At 42.8% G+C, this 19,286-nt stretch overlaps 1 long non-coding RNA gene across 2 annotated transcripts in view; it reads left to right on the top strand.

The window, feature by feature from the left end:
• Positions 1 to 15,658, top strand: part of LOC114021527 — a 57,448-nt gene extending 41,790 nt beyond the window's left edge. Inside the window, exons 1-5 of one of the 2 annotated variants that reach the window (XR_006289962.1) lie at positions 3,496 to 3,629; positions 5,331 to 5,460; positions 7,576 to 7,764; positions 12,948 to 13,153; positions 14,612 to 15,658. This is a non-coding gene — a long non-coding RNA (uncharacterized LOC114021527). Of the gene's footprint in view, positions 1 to 3,495; positions 3,630 to 5,330; positions 5,461 to 7,575; positions 7,765 to 12,947; positions 13,154 to 14,611 lie in introns of those variants that run through there. The other variant, XR_003566053.2, reaches the window with a different exon arrangement.
• Positions 15,659 to 19,286: the final 3,628 nt, after the last annotated feature.

The raw sequence follows: 19,286 nt of genomic DNA, 5'->3' as shown, positions 1-19,286 counted from the left end.
ACTGGACGTGCTGCAAATTGAAATCATGTAACATTCCCCATGTCTAGCTTTTGAAAGCTCTGTACAAAGGGCATTACGTTTTACGGCTCTTGCAGAATTCTATGCAAGCCTAATTTTACAGGTGCATTCTAGCAAAGCGCAGTCCCTCCTATCAGAATACCATTAAAAATAACACACTCCTGCTGCCTGGACAGTTAATTTAATATTAAATCAGTAAAACATTTACTAGAGCTGGTCAGGGGCCTGCTTGCTGACAGCAGGCTGGGCTGACTGCAACAAATGTCTCCTCGTGGTTTGCAGACAGCTGCTGACTTATTACACAGAGTTCTTGGGGAGGACTTCTTTGGTCCTGACAAATGACCCCTCTAAGCCCTAATGAGTGTAGAAACTCAAACCATTTGTGAACATTTACGAGCTAGGGACGCACAAGCATTTGTGAGGTTTGGAGCAACAGCAGCAATCGTCTGTGGGCCTTATTCACCCCAGATGGTGCAAGGAAATGCAAACTTTCCTTCCCTGCACTAGGGAGACAGACTCAGTTCTTTCCAGTTGGCTTCATCCATGGCACAGGGCTCCAGGAGTTTCTACCAGTCCCTACTTTGTGCTTCTGCTGGCTGGGGTAGCTTGAGCTTCTACTGAAGACTCCTTAGATGCACCACTGGTGGAAGCTTCTTAAAGGATGCAGTGAATCAATGCATTTGCTGATGGCCTGAAAAGAGGAGGTCACAACCACTTTCCTCCACCCCACAGCAGACTTTCTGCACTGTGTCTGGGATTTTGCCAGCATAAGCCAATGGTGAATGTGTCACTGCAGGAGAAGGTTGGGTTTTTCTCCAGAAAATTTTGACTTTTCATTCACAAACCAAGAACCCTGATAACTTCTTTAAAAATGGTTTTCTAGCAACTGAAAAATAACGATTTTTTTCAGTCAAAAACTGCCACAGCTGGACAATGTTTGGCTGAGTTTTTTGGGTCAAAACTGTTTGATTTGGAGATCTTCGGATGAAGAATTGACAACTTCCAAGTCAAGTAGACACTTTTGCTAAAACTCTTCGTTTTGTCGAAAGCCCAGTTTTCCATTGTCAAAAATTTTGGACAGAAAGTTTTCAAGCAGCCCTGGTTGGAATAATTGCTTCACTGCTTTAACTCCTTTAGTCCTTAATATCCTGATGAACGCAGGGAAATGGATGGGCACCCTCATGTGAACAGTCCCATTGACTTCTCTATCCAGGTGTAATGAGGATAGAGTTAAGCCTTAAAGGTTAGATAGATTGTACCACTTTGGCAGTATCTATGTATAAGAAGGGGCATAGCGAGCAGATCGAGGGACGTGATCGTTCCCCTCTATTCGACATTGGTAAGGCCTCATCTGGAGTACTGTGTCCAGTTTTGGGCCCCACACTACAAGAAGGATGTGGATAAATTGGAGAGAGTCCAGCGAAGGGCAACAAAAATGATTAGGGGTCTGGAACACATGACTTATGAGGAGAGGCTGAGGGAACTGGGATTGTTTAGTCTGCAGAAGAGAAGAATGAGGGGGGATTTGATAGCTACTTTCAACTACCTGAGAGGTGGTTCCAGAGAGGATGGTTCTAGACTATTCTCAGTGGTAGAAGAGGACAGGACAAGGAGTAATGGTCTCAAGTTGCAGTGGGGGAGGTTTAGGTTGGATATTAGGAAAAACTTTTTCACCAAGAGGGTGGTGAAACACTGGAATGTGTTACCTAGGGAGGTGGTAGAATCTCCTTCCTTAGAAGTTTTTAAGGTCAGGCTTGACAAAGCCCTGGCTGGGATGATTTAATTGGGGATTGGTCCTGCTTTGAGCAGGGGGTTGGACTAGATGACCTCCTGAGGTCCCTTCCAACCCTGATATTCTATGATTCTATGCGGGGACAGTGTATCACTGCAGTGCTCTAGTGGGTGGGGGTTACCATCCTTTGGAGCAGGTGCCGGCATTAATCCCAGCGGACACCACAGCCTCTGCAGAAAGTGCCCAAAGTCATGGCCCCGCCTTCTCCCCTTGCCTCCTGTGGAGTGAGGTGAGCTCCATGGGAGTGCAGTGACTGCTACTTGTACTTGCACGAGCTTCGCGGGTGGAAGAAGGGAAGCTTCCTGCACCCTTCTTAAATCCTTAGAGCCCACCCGAGGGCAAGACAAAATCCGGTCCGATTCCTAATTGTCTGGACTTCAGTGGGAAGATTGTGTGATCAAATTGCTGTAGGAGTGAGTCTGATGCTCCATTTATGGTAATAGGGACACCTAGCTCTGATCTAGTGCTTTTCATCAGCGGATCTCAAAGGAGGTCCGTATCATTATTCCCATTTTACAGATGGGGAAACTGAGGCACGGTAACTTGCCTGAGGTCACTCAGTGGCTGATTAGCAGAGCCAAGGATAGAATCCAGGTCTCAAGTCCCACTCCACGGCCTAAGTCACTAGACCACTGCCTTTGACTGTGTCCTACAAAGCCAAGCCGGGTCATAGTTAATGTTGAACTTCCCTCCCCTCCCCCGCCACCACCTTGTTCATTCCATTATGTGTTGGCATCACAGCATATGTAACGGGGCAAAAACAAACCCCATGTGGCAAAAGAAAAAATGTGTGCGGGATCTACAGCACTGTCACAGGAGGGTTTTCAAAAATGCTCCATGTTGGCTTATTTCTGTTTCTATTAAAGTGAATGGAAAACCATCTGTCAAGTTCAGAGGGAACATTGTTCTGAAAACTTTCCCTATGAACATTGTGCCAAAATCCCATAGACAGTCAAGGGGATTTAGATTCCTGAGTGCCTAAATCACTTTTGAATACCAGGTTTAAGCTCCATGGCAATGCTCAGCTGAGCAGTGCCTAAATACCTCTAAAAATCTGGGCCTTTGCCTTTATTTTTATTGTGAAGATTTTCAGGCAAATACAGACACCGGCTATGAACAATGTTGTACGGATGGGCAGAATTTAAACAACTGCAGAGGGATGAGGGTATCACCAGGCAGGAGAACTGAAATGAGAGGGCTAGTGGAAAATGTTCTGTTGAAATTTTTTCCCAGAGAAAATTGTGTTTTCGATTAAATGAAACATTTTGTGGACACAATCTGTTTTCTTGAACAACAATTTTTGTTTCCATCGGAAACCACGAAATCAATCATTTTTCTTCCAACAACCAAACATTTTTCAATTTTCAGCTAAAATGTGTGTGTGTTGGGGGGAAGGGGAGGGGTTGCCAAAACCTTTTTAGTTGTCAAAAAAAAAGCAAAACAAAAACAAAGCCCCATTTTTTGTTTTTTGACAAAAATCTGGAAAATATTGTGGAAAAAATTAGACAAACAGCTTTGGTCAACAATGTTCACAGGGAAAATTTTCAGAGTCGCAGCCGTGTTAGTCTGTAGCCGCAAAAAGAAAAGGAGGACTTGTGGCACCTCAGAGACGAACAAATTTATTTGAGCATAAGCTTTCGTGAGCTACAGCTCACTTCATCGGTTTGTTTTTGTTTTGTTTTCCACAGTCAATTGTATTCAGATCCCAACAGGATCAGGCCCAACACCTTTTAAGAGGAAGAGGAGTTTTCTAAGAATGGTAGCAAAATACAGGGCTCTTGAGCACAGAAATGCAGAGCAGGGAAGGATGCAAGGTTGGGTAAGTGGATTTGTAATGAGCTGTTCATTGCTTACGTGACTGTGTCCCATGCGAAGAGGGAGAGGAGGAAACAGGTTTGCTGATCATTCTAAAATACAGAGATGTTGATGTGAACAGGGAGTTCAGCTTTGTGAATGGTGTGTCATATATTATTGCAGAGGTCTCAGCAGGGAGCGGGGGATGATGCAATTATTGGGGGTTTCTGTCATTTTATTGCCAGACCTCGAGGGCTTCTGGAAGGGCAATAAAGAAGCCAGTCCCAAGACGGGTGGGCATCTGGTGTTTCCTTGCTAAGGCCATGAGTCAGGAATGATTCAGAAGGAGAGCCAGCTTGTGTTTGTACTCGGGACTCCGGCAGTATGAACAGAGAGAGAGGCCAAACAGGAAATGAGGACATCTCAGTCATGTAAAGAAGAGACGACTGGATTCAGTCACAAATGCCACTGGGGCAAAAGGAGATGCAAACCAGTGCTTCAGGGACTGAGGGGTAAATCGAGAGTCTCAGAGCCCCATGCCACTAGCCACTGCCAAGTGCTTGAACTCGAGCTGACACCGTCTCAGAATGGAAAATACTGGCAGGCAGATCCTGACGTTGTCAGCAGTGCACTTATCAGATGTCTCAGGCAGGGATAAAATCAACGGGTGTGCATAGAAATTATACGGAACATTTGCTTCCCATCCCCCACCCTGCCCCGTGACTGCTCTTTGTCACAATCCCCTCACTGTTACCTTGTGCTCCTCCTGTCTCTTTGTTGTATTCACCTGCTTATTCTTGTCATGGGATTAGACCCCAGTCCCTCAAAGACGTACGCACTTGTTTAACTAGGCACCGTATGACGGTCCCATTGAAATCAATGGGATTACTCAGTGCATACGGCCTATGCTGTGAGTAAGCCTCTGTAGGATCAGGGCCTTAGAATAGAAGCTCTTGGTGGGGTAGACACCACCTTTTTACATGGGTTAAAATTTTCAAAATCACCTAAGTGATTAAGGAGCCTATCTCATTTTCAAAAATTACCTCAGGACTTAGGCCCAGATCCTCAAAATCCTGCTGCTTTTTCAATGAGACTTAGGTTCTGAAGCCATTTTTGAAAATTAGACTTAAATGATTTTGAAAATTTTACCCACAATGCCTAGCATGCTGGGGGTCCTGATCCTGGATCGGGGCCTCTAGGCCTGACAGCAGTGCAAATTAATAACAATAATGATTGAGTCCTAATATCCTAGGTGACAAATTAGAACTTGGGAGACTTTGGGGTGGAGCGGTAAGGGATGCTTTCATCGTATCTCTTTTCCATAACAGACACACAGGGCTTTTTGCCAAGGTTTCCCTAGTCTTTTCCTTGCTTTATTTGCACAGATGTTTTTGCCAGGTCTGTCATCAACTTGGGGAGAGGGGCATTTGAAAAAAAAAATAATAAAAATGACTGAACAAGTTGAAGAAATTGCAAACAGTAAATCTTGCGCTTGCTAGGCCAAGCCCAGCAAGTTGCTGAGGTTGTAGTTTTCAGATTTGGTTTGAGATTCTTGTAAATTTCCAGCTATTTTTAACCTGCCTCTCTGAAAGAGCATAGGAAGGGGAAAGTAACCGTTTCATCAACTCGTGCTATATAAATCTCCCTGGGGTTTATAATTTGCTGTTTCATTTTACTGGTAAAAGTGCTCCTACAAAAGCACAATAACCTACTCATTGATTTACAGCTTGGAAGCGGGGGCGCCACTGAAAAACGAAGTGTGTCGCACCTGAAGGCAAGTGCACCAAGTTAATTGAAAAGCTTCAGGAAACGGGAATTCCTCGCAGTGATACCGTCACATGCGTCAGTCACCAGATGTAACTCCAATTTTCTGTTTTTATAATAAGAGCTCACTTGATACCCCAGAAATAACACGCTGCAGCCAGAATAACAGCACATTTATCACCGGCGTGTTTAAATCTTAGAATTGTGCTGTGGTCCTAGGCCGATGGGTTAGCAAACGGTGTGCAGTGGTTTTTATGTATGTAAAATATGTACACCAAGGAAGTCTAATCTTAGAAAGAGGGTGTGGCCTCTAGAGTGTTATTTACATAGTCCGAATTAGGGATTACTGCTCTGGTTCTGTTTTATCATTTAGTATTCTCCTTATACTTTTATTTCATCTTCCTTCTTACTCTCTTGAGTGTCGCCCACTCATCCCACAGGTACTACAACAGTCTTTCAAAGCAGACCTTTCTTTGGCAGAAGAACACTGCTGCCTTGCAGAACATCACCGTGCCATACAGCTGGGCCAGCCGTATTCCTTTTAAGGCCCATACATCTGCTTAATGTAGTTTACTCCTTAACATGTAGCTAAAATATAATGGACAGAGAATATTGGGGCACCTTGTCACTTCTCTCTCTTTACTCAAGCCAGCCTCTAACAAAGGACACACTTTATAGTGATGGACAGCACATTGTGCTTGCAGGTAGTATTGCTAGAAGGGCTTAAATTCAGGAATTATTAAACCCAAAGTCTGGGGTTTGCAAATATAGCTTGAGGTGGCTAAGCAGCCAAGGCCCAATGAAATGCCAGTTCCGTCGAAAATCTTTGTTCAAATTTGGGTGACTGAAGTTAGTCTATATTCAGGTACCTACACGGGGATTTTCAAAAGGACTCAGGCCTGGCCTATCTCTGTTCCCATTGAATCAGAAGTAACTGTTACAGCAGTGCTCTGCATCTCGTTAGCTATTTACAGTGAACCTGCCATTAACGTCAACGGAAGCAGAGTTAGGCCAACAGTTTTGAGACTCTCCCCTTTTATTAAAAGAGGCCTGATTTGCATTGGAGCCAAGTCCCCAGAGTTTACACTGAAAATAACCTTTAGTGCCTCTGAAAGTCAGGCCACTTTTATTGAGGTGCCCTTATGTTGGTGAGGATTTCAGTGGGACTACCTGGGGGAGTGGGACTGCCCCTCCTCACAAGTGTGAGTAAAGGGTTCACAATCTGGTCCCAACTATGGATCCAGTAGCGCTGGGTGACATTTGTTGAAATTTTAGACATTTCCATGCAATAATTTCATAAACATTTTTGAAAAACCTTTACCATTTCCCCGCCCACCATCTATAATGAGTGCCTGGCTTTAAAAAGCCATCACAGCAAGTGTTGGTTTAAGATCTTGTTATTAAAAAAGGCCAATATTATAATGTACATTGCTGACTTCATATTGTCAGTGGCACAAATTGTTTTTTTCCCCACGTGAAGCTGTAGAGATTTCCAACGCTTTTCCAGACCCAAATCACAACAGGTAAGGAAGTCCCCCTTCTTGGCTTTCTACTGGTTGGTATATTTCTGTGCCTAATTGCACATGTCTTACTCACTTCAGCCCTGATTCAGCAGAGCATCGAAGCACATATTTAACTTTAGGCATATGCTGGAGTTCACCCCGATTCAGCAAAGCGCAAAGCTTTAAGCTTGTGCTTAATTCCAACATGTTTAAAGTTAAACACCTGCATAAGTGCTTTGCTATATAGAAATAGACTTGTGGCCATTCTTATAGGTACGTGCTTGCTTCTGTGCTTTGATGGACTTAAGCATGTACTTAAAGTTCGGCATGTGCTTAAATCTGTGGCTGAGTTGGGACCCTACTCAGGCAAAACTTCCATCGAAGGAGACCCTAACATTGTACCAGTGAGGGAAAAATACTTCACCATATGGCTTAGTCTCCGCTTACTTTGCACAGCGAATGAGCAGAACATTTCCAGTCCCCCCATGCTCTCAAAGAACAGAAGAGGATAAAGGTGCACTGCTGTCATGATGTACTTGCAGCTTTTCCTCCAGGATGTACTTGCTCGAAGTCTATGCCAATGTGTCGGATTTTCTTTTAAACCTTTTAAGAATTGTGACAGTAGAATGACTCCTGCTCTCTTTTGGTCTATCACCTTGTTTAATTATCTCTCTTGTTTTACTATGGCACATGCTGTGCTCACAGGTAAACCGACTCATTTACAAATGATCATCGTCTTGCTGGCTGCTTGTCGATTTCGGCTGTGGGCTGTCATGTGGGAACTGCAAATGCCACCTTCTAAAAGCCACTGGGGAGCTAAAACAGAATTTTGGATATCTTTCAGACAAGCGGCTTTCAGATGCTTATCTGAAGCAAACCTCCAAATCTAACCAGGTTCGTTCACTGCTAGACTTTTCCTTGTTGTTGTTGGTTTTTTGTTTTTTATGCTTTGCACAAGTTTTGTTCATGTCTGTTTTTCATGAGAGCCACTATGGACAAGATTTTGGAAACCGATAGCTAGAAAGATTGATTTGTAGGAACAGTCTAATGAAGTAGTCCCACAAAGAAGTGGTGAGTGTTTGTAATGCTCTGGGTTGTGCCAGAAGAGCCTGTCCAATGAACCAGGACAAAGAGCGCTCTCATATTAACCTGCCTCTGAAGTTTAGGTAAAGTTCCTGATCGCTTAGACTTTCAATTCGTTTTCAGGGAGATAATTCTAATAAGTGGTTCAAGATGGATTCCAGGGCCACTGGCAGCTTGGAAGCATAAGGATGAGCTCGTGCTTAAGACACAGAACTCAAACTTGGCTCTGCCATATGTTTCCTGGGTAAACTTGGGCAAATCACTTAATCTCCTTGTGGCTCAGTTCCCCATCTATAAAATAGGGGTATTAATCCTTAATCAATTACTTGCCTCACAGGAGCACTGGGGAGGCAGGAAAGAGAGAGAAAGTTTACGAGGGTGTCCGATGCTACAGGGATGGAAGCTATAGACTGAAAGGAACCCTAATGAATATTTTGCAAACAAACATGCGCTTATCAAATTAGATTTCAAAATTATATCTTTAAATGCAGTGAACAGAGTATTGGAGCACAAATAGTGCTGTGAGGAAAATTAGCCAACCTATCTGCAGTCTCCGATTAATTGAATGAGTGTAGCCTTTGTTTGCTAATTACTTGCATGTTTAATAATTTGTTGTTCAAAATTATTAGTGAGCTGTTTATGCAAACATAGTTTAGTTTACAAGCTAACACTGATAATACCCAGCTCTCATAGTTTATATGTTCCTCAATAGATCGCAAAGTGCTTTACAAAGGAGCTCAGTGTTATTATCCCCATTTTACAGATAGGGAAACTGAGGCAAGGAGCTATTAACATGACTTGCCCAAAGTCACCCAGCGGCAGAAATGGGAATAGAACTCAGGTCTCATGAGTCTCAGTCCAGTGCTCTAGCCACTAGATCATGCTGCCTCCCCCTCGTAAAAATAGTAACTAGTAAGCAATGACTATTGACTATTTGTTACCCATGTTATTGTTGCTAGGCTTGGTTAAAATGTTCTGAATTTTGAGTTTTTCACTGAATTTTTTTTTTTAATTTAAAAATGTTGATCAAAGTTTTGCAAGGCCCTCGCTTGTTGGGTTTAGTGTACCAGTGCAGTGTGGTGTGGATGGCCTGTGATATCCAAGAGGTCAGAGTAGGTAATCTGGTCGTCCCTTCTGGCCTTAAACTCTTTGACTCCAAAAATGAAAAGAAGAGGCCAAGAATACCATTGACGCACAGGTACATTACTTTCTAAGGACAAACCTTCGCAACCACATTTTCCGGCACTCGCTCAGCTCTACTAATGAGAGCCTGGGAGGACACACAGATAACACCACAATAATACGATGATGTTACCAATACATGAAAAAACAAGGTAATAGAATGGTCAGGCCAACCTTGTCAGCATGATGCAGAGATTAATCAGTATTCTTGTGTTTTAAGTCTATACGCTTTTCAACCGCTAAAACGTCCTATACTTTTTGGATCTCTGTGAGCAGTATTTGAGGATGTACTCCTGAGCAACTATATTGTCAGGGTCATTGTTGTCAACTCCAGACAGGGTGACTGACATGTCTTTTGTCTCTGAAAGCCTATAATCAAATTTCAGAGAAACGTTTGAAAGGCAAAGTTATATACAAGAAGGCTCCCATTTTGTTTCCCTCACCTACACATTTGAAAGTGCTTTTAAACTACAGAGGGGTAGAGGAAACTAACATATAATACAGCTCTGAATTTCTCCCTGAAATTAAGGTGTTGACATCTTAAATCCAAACAAGGACATAACAGGGCTGTGCATGGGGACACAAGGAGATTTTTTCGGTGTATCTGTATCATAGACAAATGAGGTTTCAGATGAGTGGGGAAGCCAGTCAGCTGGTTTTGAAAAGGCTGCTGTATATCCCTGGCCTCAAAGAACAGTAGTAAGATAATGCCCCGGCCATCCTGAAAAAGTCCCAGTACATAATCAGGGCTCAGACAAATAATCTTGTCCAATTTAGGATTGTACCTTCTATCTATATAATTATAGGGAAAACAGCATAGTTATAATAAGAAATAATATAACTATACGATAATAAGAAAATAGCTAAGAATTTGTCATGTTCCCTAGCCATAAATACATTCCCTTTCAAAGGGTTTCCATGAGTTATCAGAAGTCCTTGAATTTGCTCATGTACTTAGTTTTTGAAATACTATGGGCTTAAATTCCAGAGTATGATGTTAAATTCTTTTATTCCACGAATAGAATACAGCCTAGGGGATTGGGGCAGGCTCTCAAAAGGGGATGGGTGGGACTTCAGACCAGAATTTTGAGCAGCTGGATGAGATAAGGAAGTTGGAGGCTGAAGGCATGATTGGTTATTAGTGCTGGGTATTATGACGTGGCAGCAGATAAACCAACCTGTTTCCAACCACCACCTCATAGCATCACTAATTCTTATCGTGGCTGATCCAGAGCCCAGTGAAGTTACTAGAAGATTTACAATTGCTTTCATCCGGAATAGAGTCAGGCCAATGATGAGCCCTTTTGCTAATTTCACCCTATGTGTCAAAACACACTAGGGTCCAATCCTGACTGAAGTTGCTGGGCACTACTGCGGTAACAATGAGCGACAAGATCAACAATTTAACCTCCCCTTAACCAAATTACATAAATCTAGTCCATAGTTTGGATGTCTGTTTGATCCATCAGTCCAAAACTATGGAGGCTTAACATCACCCTATTCCCATGCAATCCATCTTCTCCCTTACATGGTGCTGTCTTCTTGCACAAAAGAACCAATGGCCTGTGGCCCTCCAGTAGATGGACCAGTGTTGTCTGTGGTGTCTTCAGGGGCAACCAGGCTGGACCAGTCCTGGTTCTTTGTCCAGCACAAAAGTATCTGATAACTCAGTGGTTTCTAAATCACAAATATTGATACGTGAACAAAAGCTACAGGCAAACCAAACATGGCTTGGTTTATAGTGATTAGCATTACGATTGAGTTCACATTTTGTAAAAATGTTCCGTCAACTTTAACTCCAGATGGACTGAGGCAGTAATAATGCTTTTTGCTTACACTACTGTTTGTATTTTAGTAGCACCTTGTGACCCCAATTAGTGCTAAGTACTATAAATATAATAAGAGATCATCAGTGCCCCAAAGAGCTCACCGGCTCAACAGGCAAGACAGGCGAAGAGTGGGAGAGGAAAAGGGGTTGAAGTAACTGGCCCAAGGTCAAACAGTAGGTCAGTGGCACAGCTGAGACCAGTGCCCTGATTTCCTGATCCCAGTGTATTCTTCTAGCCATGCTGGTTCCCAAATTAGAGCTTTGGATTGCTAAATAACTTTTACCAGTGACTGCCACTCAAATGGTAATCAATAGAGCTGGGTGGGAACCAGAACTTTTTGTTTTACAGGAAATTCTGTGATTTTGACATTTGTTTTCATGCCGAATAGGAACAAAACCAAAGAATTTTGAAATTTCCTGTGAAATAAAATTTTTGAAAAAAAAAAATTCACTTCGGACCAATAAAAATTTTCGTTTTGATTGACTTTATTTTTTTATAATGAAAATAAACTCAATTTTTTGAAATTATTTATTTCAATGTTGTTTCTAAACACAATGTTGTTGAAATTGACACATTCCCAAACAAAAATTTCAGTTTCAACAAAATGGCATTTTCTTATGGAAAAATGTTCCACCGGGAAAATTTTCAGCCAGCTCCAGTAATCAGTTGCGAACCTCCAGCCGTAGATTGCAATATATTCAGAACTATTGTAACGGCATGTTTATAAAACAGTACATTCTTTTTATCATTTACAAGGGGCAACTTCTTACTCCCTTACTCATTTTGTACAGTCTCTTACTCGGTGAGTAATCCCATGTAAACAGATGGGTCTACTTGTAGAGCAAGATGATACTTGGCATAAATCAGGTTACCAGAATCTGGCCTTAAATCAGAAATTCTGTACCTTAATTTCTCCTGCAAGAATGTCTCAAGAAAAAGGGGGGAAAAGGACAATTTTTCTTCCAGATTCCCTGCTCTCTAACAGCTCACCCTTATATACACACTATATAGTGTATATGACAACACCCATTTTTTCATGTTTTCTGTGTATATATATATATATATATCTTCCTACTGTATTTTCCACTGCATGCATCCGATGAAGTGGTTTTAGCCCACGAAAGCTTATGCTCAAATAAATTTGTTAGTCTCTAAGGTGCCACAAGTACTCCTCGTTCTTTTAGCTCACCCTTGGTTTACCCTCCTGTCATTTCCTTTTGCCCTCTTCCCAATGTATCACATTTCCATTTCAGAATATGTAGATCCACAGTTGTTTAAAAAGCGGCTCAAACTTCCAACTTATAAACATCACTTCCTCTGTCTCCTGAATTTATTTTAATAGCTGATATTTGAGCCCAGGGGATTGTTTTAACTAACACTGCACAGTCAGAAGTAATCACTTTCCTCCGGGCTACCTCTGGGTCAATAGCACAAGGCAAGACCCCCTCACATTTCATTACCCAGGGATCAGATCCCCTTTCCCAATCCATCACTCTGAAGCTGGGAATCTCTCTTTCTCTTGGGCTTGGCTGCATGATTCATGCAATGCCAAATCAACAGTATATTTGCTTTTTTCTCAGTTCATTGTTTTTATTTGCTTACATGTTCACTGTCATAGTTCAACTCATAAATCAACATTGGTTTATTTTTTACAAACGCGTTGAAAGTTCGAGCCAGTTTCCACTGTTGTGAAAGACTCCCAATACTACACGTCCTTTAACAGGTGGAAAATGTCTTAAGAGGCTGTTTGGATGGGAACAAAAGTAGTATTTATTTATGACTTAATCTAATTCCAAAACAAAGTAACAGGTCCCTGAACTGAATTATCTCTTTATGATGCTAGCCCACTAACATATGGTTTTATTATTTAAATTGAAAATGTAATATTGAAACCATTTCTAGCTATTAAACTTGTGCAACCGATTACTGGGAAACAATGTTCCTCAGACCCTGTATTTTTAACAGACCGTTTTCTCCTAACAGGACAACCACATGTCTGTCATAACTAATTCTGGCATTGGAAAAACCTTGTCCTCACATGTGTCTGATTCAGAATGAAGAGCTGCTAAAGGACTGGATTTTCGATGGAACAAGAACTTTTCTGGTGACCTAGATTTAAAAAAAAAAAAAAAAAAAGTGAAGAGAGAAAATCCAAATTACTAGCGGATGACGTTACTTGTTGTGTCCAGGTGAAAATAGACCCGTCTTCTACAGCAGGGAAATAGTGAACACCCACGTTTGCTGGCTGGGTAGTGGGTTAACTCACTTTGGTTGGCTTGATGCGAAAGATTAAAAAGCATTGCACAGCAAGGGGCTTGCACAGTGGCCTGGAGTTGCAGATCAGTCCAGATCTCTGCGTCATTAATCTCTGTCTAAAATCTTGTCCGCTCCCTACTCCCCACTGAGGCTTTGTCTGCCTTGGGGGATTTGCCCTGATTTTTAGCCATGGGTAACTGTGGTGATGCAAACCCCTAGTGTAGACAGATAAAGACCATGATTTGCATCGGTGCAGTTTACTTATTCTTGAAATTGGGGATCAGCAGGCACTGGTGCAAACTGTGATTTTAATCAGCTTTGCCCATCTGCACAAGGGGTTTGCACCGGTGCTGTTATGCCAGTGGCTGAAATCAAGGCAAATGCTTTGTTTAATCAAGGTCCAAGACTGCACAATATGCAAGAGTTTCTCCTAGGTCTGGAATGACCCCTGTTGTCCTGCAATGCAATCGGTGAGAGGGGCCTGGGCCCAGAACTCTCTTTGTCTCACCTCTTCCCTAATTTTGCCGTGAGCCCTCACCTTGATGGCTGGAGAAGGTGCTTCTCTTCTCCTTCCAGCTCCCAAGTTCCGCTGCGATATGGATCTTTGGGGCCCGGCGTTGCCTTTTCCTCTCTCTGGCTGACTTCCGTTTTGGAGCTGTCAGCCAAGGAGAAATGCTTTGAGCATGTGTATTTCTTTTCACTTTCATTCTTGGGTGAATGACATTAGCCAGCAAGGAAAGAATCTGTTCCTGGGTTAGGACAGGAGCAGATGCACGGGGCATGCTCACTGTGACCTCAGCTATCAATCCCATGCCACCGGCATAGCATAGGAGCAGGGCGCAGTTTGTGGGCCTGATTTTGATCTCCCTTGCACCGGTACTTGTTTTACTCCAATTAAATTATTCCTGATTTACATCATTGTAACTGACATCGGAACCAGGCCCTGGAGCAATGCTCCTGAGAAGAGACCTGGCTTAGTATTGAGGGGAACCACCTTCCTGAAATGGGAGAAGCCTCTGTAGTTGCCGTGTCAGAATGGATGCAGAACGTCTACAAGCCAGCAGCTGCTGAGGCTGCCCCTGTCTGGATTCAGCCATGGATTAGTAACCTTGGTTTGAAATTAAGAGTATTGCATGATCATGTAGTCACTAGAGGTGGGTGGGAAACGTTTTTCCCATCCCACAGAAATGATCATGATATCAACAAATTTCCCCCAAATTGGGGAGAGAAGTTGAAATCTTAATAATTTTCATGAACCAAAAATATTTTCCAGTCAAATGTGATGTTTTGTTTTGATAATTTTGAAATGTTTCATTTTGATGTCAACCTTTTAAAATTATTTATTATTTTAACTTTTTTTTTTTTTAAATCCTCTAATTTTTTTTTTACAGTATCTAGTCCATAATTCAGGAAGGTTCTAACATCTAGTCATGGGTGAGTCTCTCAATTTCACTCTCTTTCTCATTGCGAGAACCAATGGCTGGAAGCTAAGCCAAACAAATTCAAACTAGAAAGGAGACACTAAGGTTTAACACTAAGGGTGATTAACTGTTGAAACAAACTACCAGTGGAAGTGATGGATTCTCTTCAGATCAAGATGCCTTTCTGGAAGAGATGTTTTAGTCAAACAAAAGTTATTGGGCTCAATACTGGAATAACAGTGCACTTCTGTGTTATACAGGAGGTGAGTAAACTCTGTGAATCTCTTTTTCTTTCCATACATTTCAAATTATATAAACCCAGTGATGAAGGAGGCAAAAGGGGTCAAAGTTTCTATATATTATTCTAAAAGATGAGATGATTTACCATAACCAAAAAGACACTACGGCAGGATGATGGAGGACCCGATAGCAAGTGTGAAAAATGAGGATGGTGGTAGGAGGTAATAGGCTCCTATATAAGATAAAGCCCTGAATATTGGGATTGTCCCTATCAAATCGGAACATCTGGTCACCCGAGCAGGATGCCACTCCAATTCTGAGAATTCTTGTTTGTTGACATGATAACAAGAAGTCTATTGCAGTGCATATGCACCCTTTGGTTATTAATTTCCTCCAGCTTCTGAGCAACCCTTGAATTGTTTGTCAAGTTTTTTTTTAAAGTGATTTATGGATCTGAGGAAGAGAAAGAGGCAAGGGTTTTATAAATAGTGACTCCCTTTCATTCCCATCCAGTGCATTAATTGAGCATTATCTGTAATTGGAAACATAAAGTGCATTCCTTCTTGGATCTCATGCCGACGGCTGCCCTGATGTGACTCTTAATGTATCATAAACCTACAGTGCAGTACTATGGATTTTCTTGTTTTTAATGAAGTTAACATATGTGGACTTTGACATATGCAGGGGTGTATCTAGTGTGCACTGTTGGACAAAGAGGGTTTATTACTTTTCTCTTCTTTAGAAATGTCCATTCTCAACAAAGATGTCCATTTTAAGCAGTGAGAAAGATCAGAGTTCAGATAAGTACCCCCCAAATCGGGATGCCTTTCTAAATTAACTAAAATCCCAGGGCCCACCAAACTGAGCTGGAAACCTCTCAACAATAGCTATTCTCATGTGATATCTGGTATTTCTCGTTTCCAGTTTGCCTCTTCCTTCTAGTCCCAAGAACAATTTTTCTGATGGTATTTTGGCCTTTCTGCTTCCAAGCAGAACTGGCGAAGTAAGTAAAACAAGGACAAATAAAAGGTAACCAAAGCTGTTGTGTTTCAATTTCACAGGGTTTCACACTCATCCAAACTTATCCATCTCTTTCCAAGTTTGTATAAACTTCATGCAACCACACGACTTTATTGGCTGGGTGGCCAGTGCACCAGACTATAATTTGCTTTAGGAAATGTGGGGAGGAAAATTGGGAATGGCCCACTAAAATTGTTTCCTTTTGCTAGGGAGGAAGCACAAAAAGTTTGATTCACTCAGCTGTGACAATACCAGGAATGTTTTCACCGCAAATACCCACATTTAGACGTAGAGACACTGACAACTCAGATTGGGCCCAAAATTCAGAGTTAGATTTTGTAGAAACAAGCTTTTGTAAAGGCTAAAACTGACTGAAATATTTCCAGTATTCCAGTTGGAAACAGGAGTTTTGAAACCAATTAAAATTCAGGTTTTTACAAGTTCAGCCTTGGTATCACTGAGAAACTGAAACTGCCTCTCAAAATATATAATCTAACTTCATTGCTCTTGGGATTGCTCTTGAAGCTGATGGGAATGCAAAACCCCAGTGCTGGGCTGCTGCAGGCTGTGGAGTCCTTGTTAAATGTGCATGATAATCAAGGTGGGCCATTTCCAGCACAAATCCAGGTTTTCTCACCCCTCCCCCCCCACCACACACACACAAACTCACTCTCCTGCTGGCAATAGCTCATCCAAACTGACCACTCTCCCCACACTGTGCATGACAATCAAGGTGGGCCACTTCGTGGTCAGTTTGGATGAGCTATTGCCAGCAGGAGAGTGAGTTTGTGTGTGTGTGTGGTGGTGGTGGGGGGGGTGAGAAAACCTGGATTTGTGCTGGAAATGGCCCACCTTGATTATCATGCACACTGTAGGGAGAGTGGTCACTTCGGATGAGCCATTACCAGCAGGAGAGTGAGTTTGTGTGTGTGGTTTTTGGAGGGGGGTGAAGGGGTGAGAGAACCTGGATTTCTGCAGGAAATGGCCCACCTTGATTATCATACACATTGTGAAGACAGTAGTCACTTTGGATGGGCTATTACCAGCAAGAGAGTGAGTTTGTCTGTGGGGGGGCGGAGGGTGAGAAAACCTGGATTTGTGCTGGAAATGGCCCAACTTGATGATCACTTTAGATAAGCTATTACCAGCAGGAGAGTGGGGTGGGAGGAGGTATTGTTTCATGGTGTCTGTGTATATAATGTCTTCTGCAATTTCCACAGTATGCATCCGATGAAGTGAGCTGTAGCTCACGAAAGCTCATGCTCAAATAAATTGGTTAGTCTCTAAGGTGCCACAAGTACTCCTCTTCTTGTTACATCTCAGTAGTAGCAGTTGTAATTATAGTATAGTGACTGGGAGCCACAGTCATGGACTAGGACCCCAACTGTGTTAGGCGCTGTATAAACACAGAATAAAAAGACAGTCCCTGCCCAAGGAGCTTACTTGTTAACTATTTCACTGCTGAGCAAAGCATGAAAGAAAGACAGAGGGTGATCATATTACATAGGTTTACCCAACTTCTGGAAGTGGTATCTTGTTTGGGGATCTTAAGTGGGTTGGGCTTAGAAGAGTGTTGCTATTTTCACCCCCAGTTTGACTCCTACTTCCGCCCTTATTGTTAGAGGGGACGGGAACGGTTTTCCTTAATAGGACACTGACAACTTAATCCCTGTGTAGTGGGGCGGCTGCCCCACTCCTGCAGAACAGGGGTTAAAAGCAGCCCTGGAGAGGGCTGCGACTGGGAAGAGGAGTGAGAACAGCTGGGGGAAGCTGAGTGAGTAGCTGATCACAGGTGTGGCCAGCTCAATCAGGTCCCAGCTGGCCCTGATAAGAGGGCTGTGGGCCAGAAGGCAGGGGAGTCTCTCTCCAGCCCTGGAGGGAGAAGGGCTAGCTGTCTGAGAGGAAGGTATCTGAACTGGAGCAGTGCTGGGGAATAGGGCTGGGGAGCTCCAGACTAGTAAATCCCCAGGCTGAGGCCTTGTTAAAGGCCTACAGAGGTCCTGGGGTTGCAGAGGTGCAGCCCGGGGATAGGCAGAGGCAGCTGGTCCAACCCCCTTGCCAATGATGAGTGGCCATTACGGACTGCAGTTTGCCCGAGTGAGAGGGGGCTAGATGATGACTGGCAGTAGCCACTGAGGCAAGGTGGGTTTAGAGCCCTGGGGGTTCCCCTGGAAGGGGAGACCCAGAGAGCGTGGGTACTGCTGGGGCAGAACCCTGAGGTAAAGGGCACCGGGGTCCGTGAGGGACATGGGCCTAAGGCAGGCGAGACACCCGTTGGCACTCCGAAGGCTGGAAACAGGTAATTCCCAAGATGACCAGCAGAAGGCACTGGTGAGTCTTTGCTTCGTTACAACCTACTTCATAGTTTCTAAACAAGGCTTTACAAGTAGTTTGTGGTGTTACATCTGCCCATGAAACACTCCCTCCCCCACGGAGGTTGGGGTGGTTTTACAACCACATTTCCCTAGTTTTTCAACCCATTTTTTCACTCTCCTGTTGCTGTGTGAAAGTCCCACACAACCAACAGGGAAAACAGAAATAGTGACACTGGCCTATAGACAACATGCTGTCAGGTGCACAAAGTAAACTAAAGGGGGGATGGGACCCTGTGAAAAACACGGTGTTCGGTTGTTTGTTTTTAACTCTAGCCCTTTTCAGTTACAGTTATCCTAATTGCTATTGGTCAGGTAACATTTTCAGACAGGCTTGTGCTTTAAGTGGATGGTGCCCCTTTATACTTGTGTGCTGCATCCATTCAAACCTTTCTTTTTTTTTCCAAATAAGAAAACGTTCTTTTACACCACTTCTCTAGCTCGGTTGCTATTTTGTACTTGGATGGATGTGAAGATGCTTTTTGGTTTCCATTTGCTGAACGCTACAAAAAACCCTCAACAACCTGGCATGCTGAAACAAAGAAAACTGGACTCAATAGTAGAGTGCCCATTCATGTCATCCCACAATTATTCCAAAGTGCTTAGAGTTGAGGTTAGTCCCTTCAAGGCAAGTACAAATTGCAAATACATGCAAATCATAATGCACATGCTTTTTGGAAAATGTTAAGCCTTTTGTTCTGGAAAGGTTATTCTTATTATTTGCAACTGTCATCATTATTCAAGCCTTGTTTTCTTTTACAATTGTTCCTCAGCCACTGGGTGCTTGAGAACATCCCGAAAATTAATACATTTCAAAGAACTAGACATTTGGTATATAGCTTAATTACAGCCTATATAATTAGCATTAAAATGCTAGAAACGCTGCTGCACTATAAGCGTGTTTAAGCTTCATCACAGAGGCAAGCTACTACAGATCCTTCAACGTAGCAGAGGTTTGGGCCAAGAAATTCTGCTTCATTAATTGTTTATTCCAAACCTGAAACTTAACACGG

Source organism: Chelonia mydas, chromosome 3, assembly GCF_015237465.2.
Source record: "Chelonia mydas isolate rCheMyd1 chromosome 3, rCheMyd1.pri.v2, whole genome shotgun sequence".
NCBI lineage: Eukaryota > Metazoa > Chordata > Testudines > Cheloniidae > Chelonia > Chelonia mydas.
The sequence above is the reverse complement of the archived record's forward strand: the minus strand, read 5'-3'. Positions and strand labels throughout refer to the sequence as shown.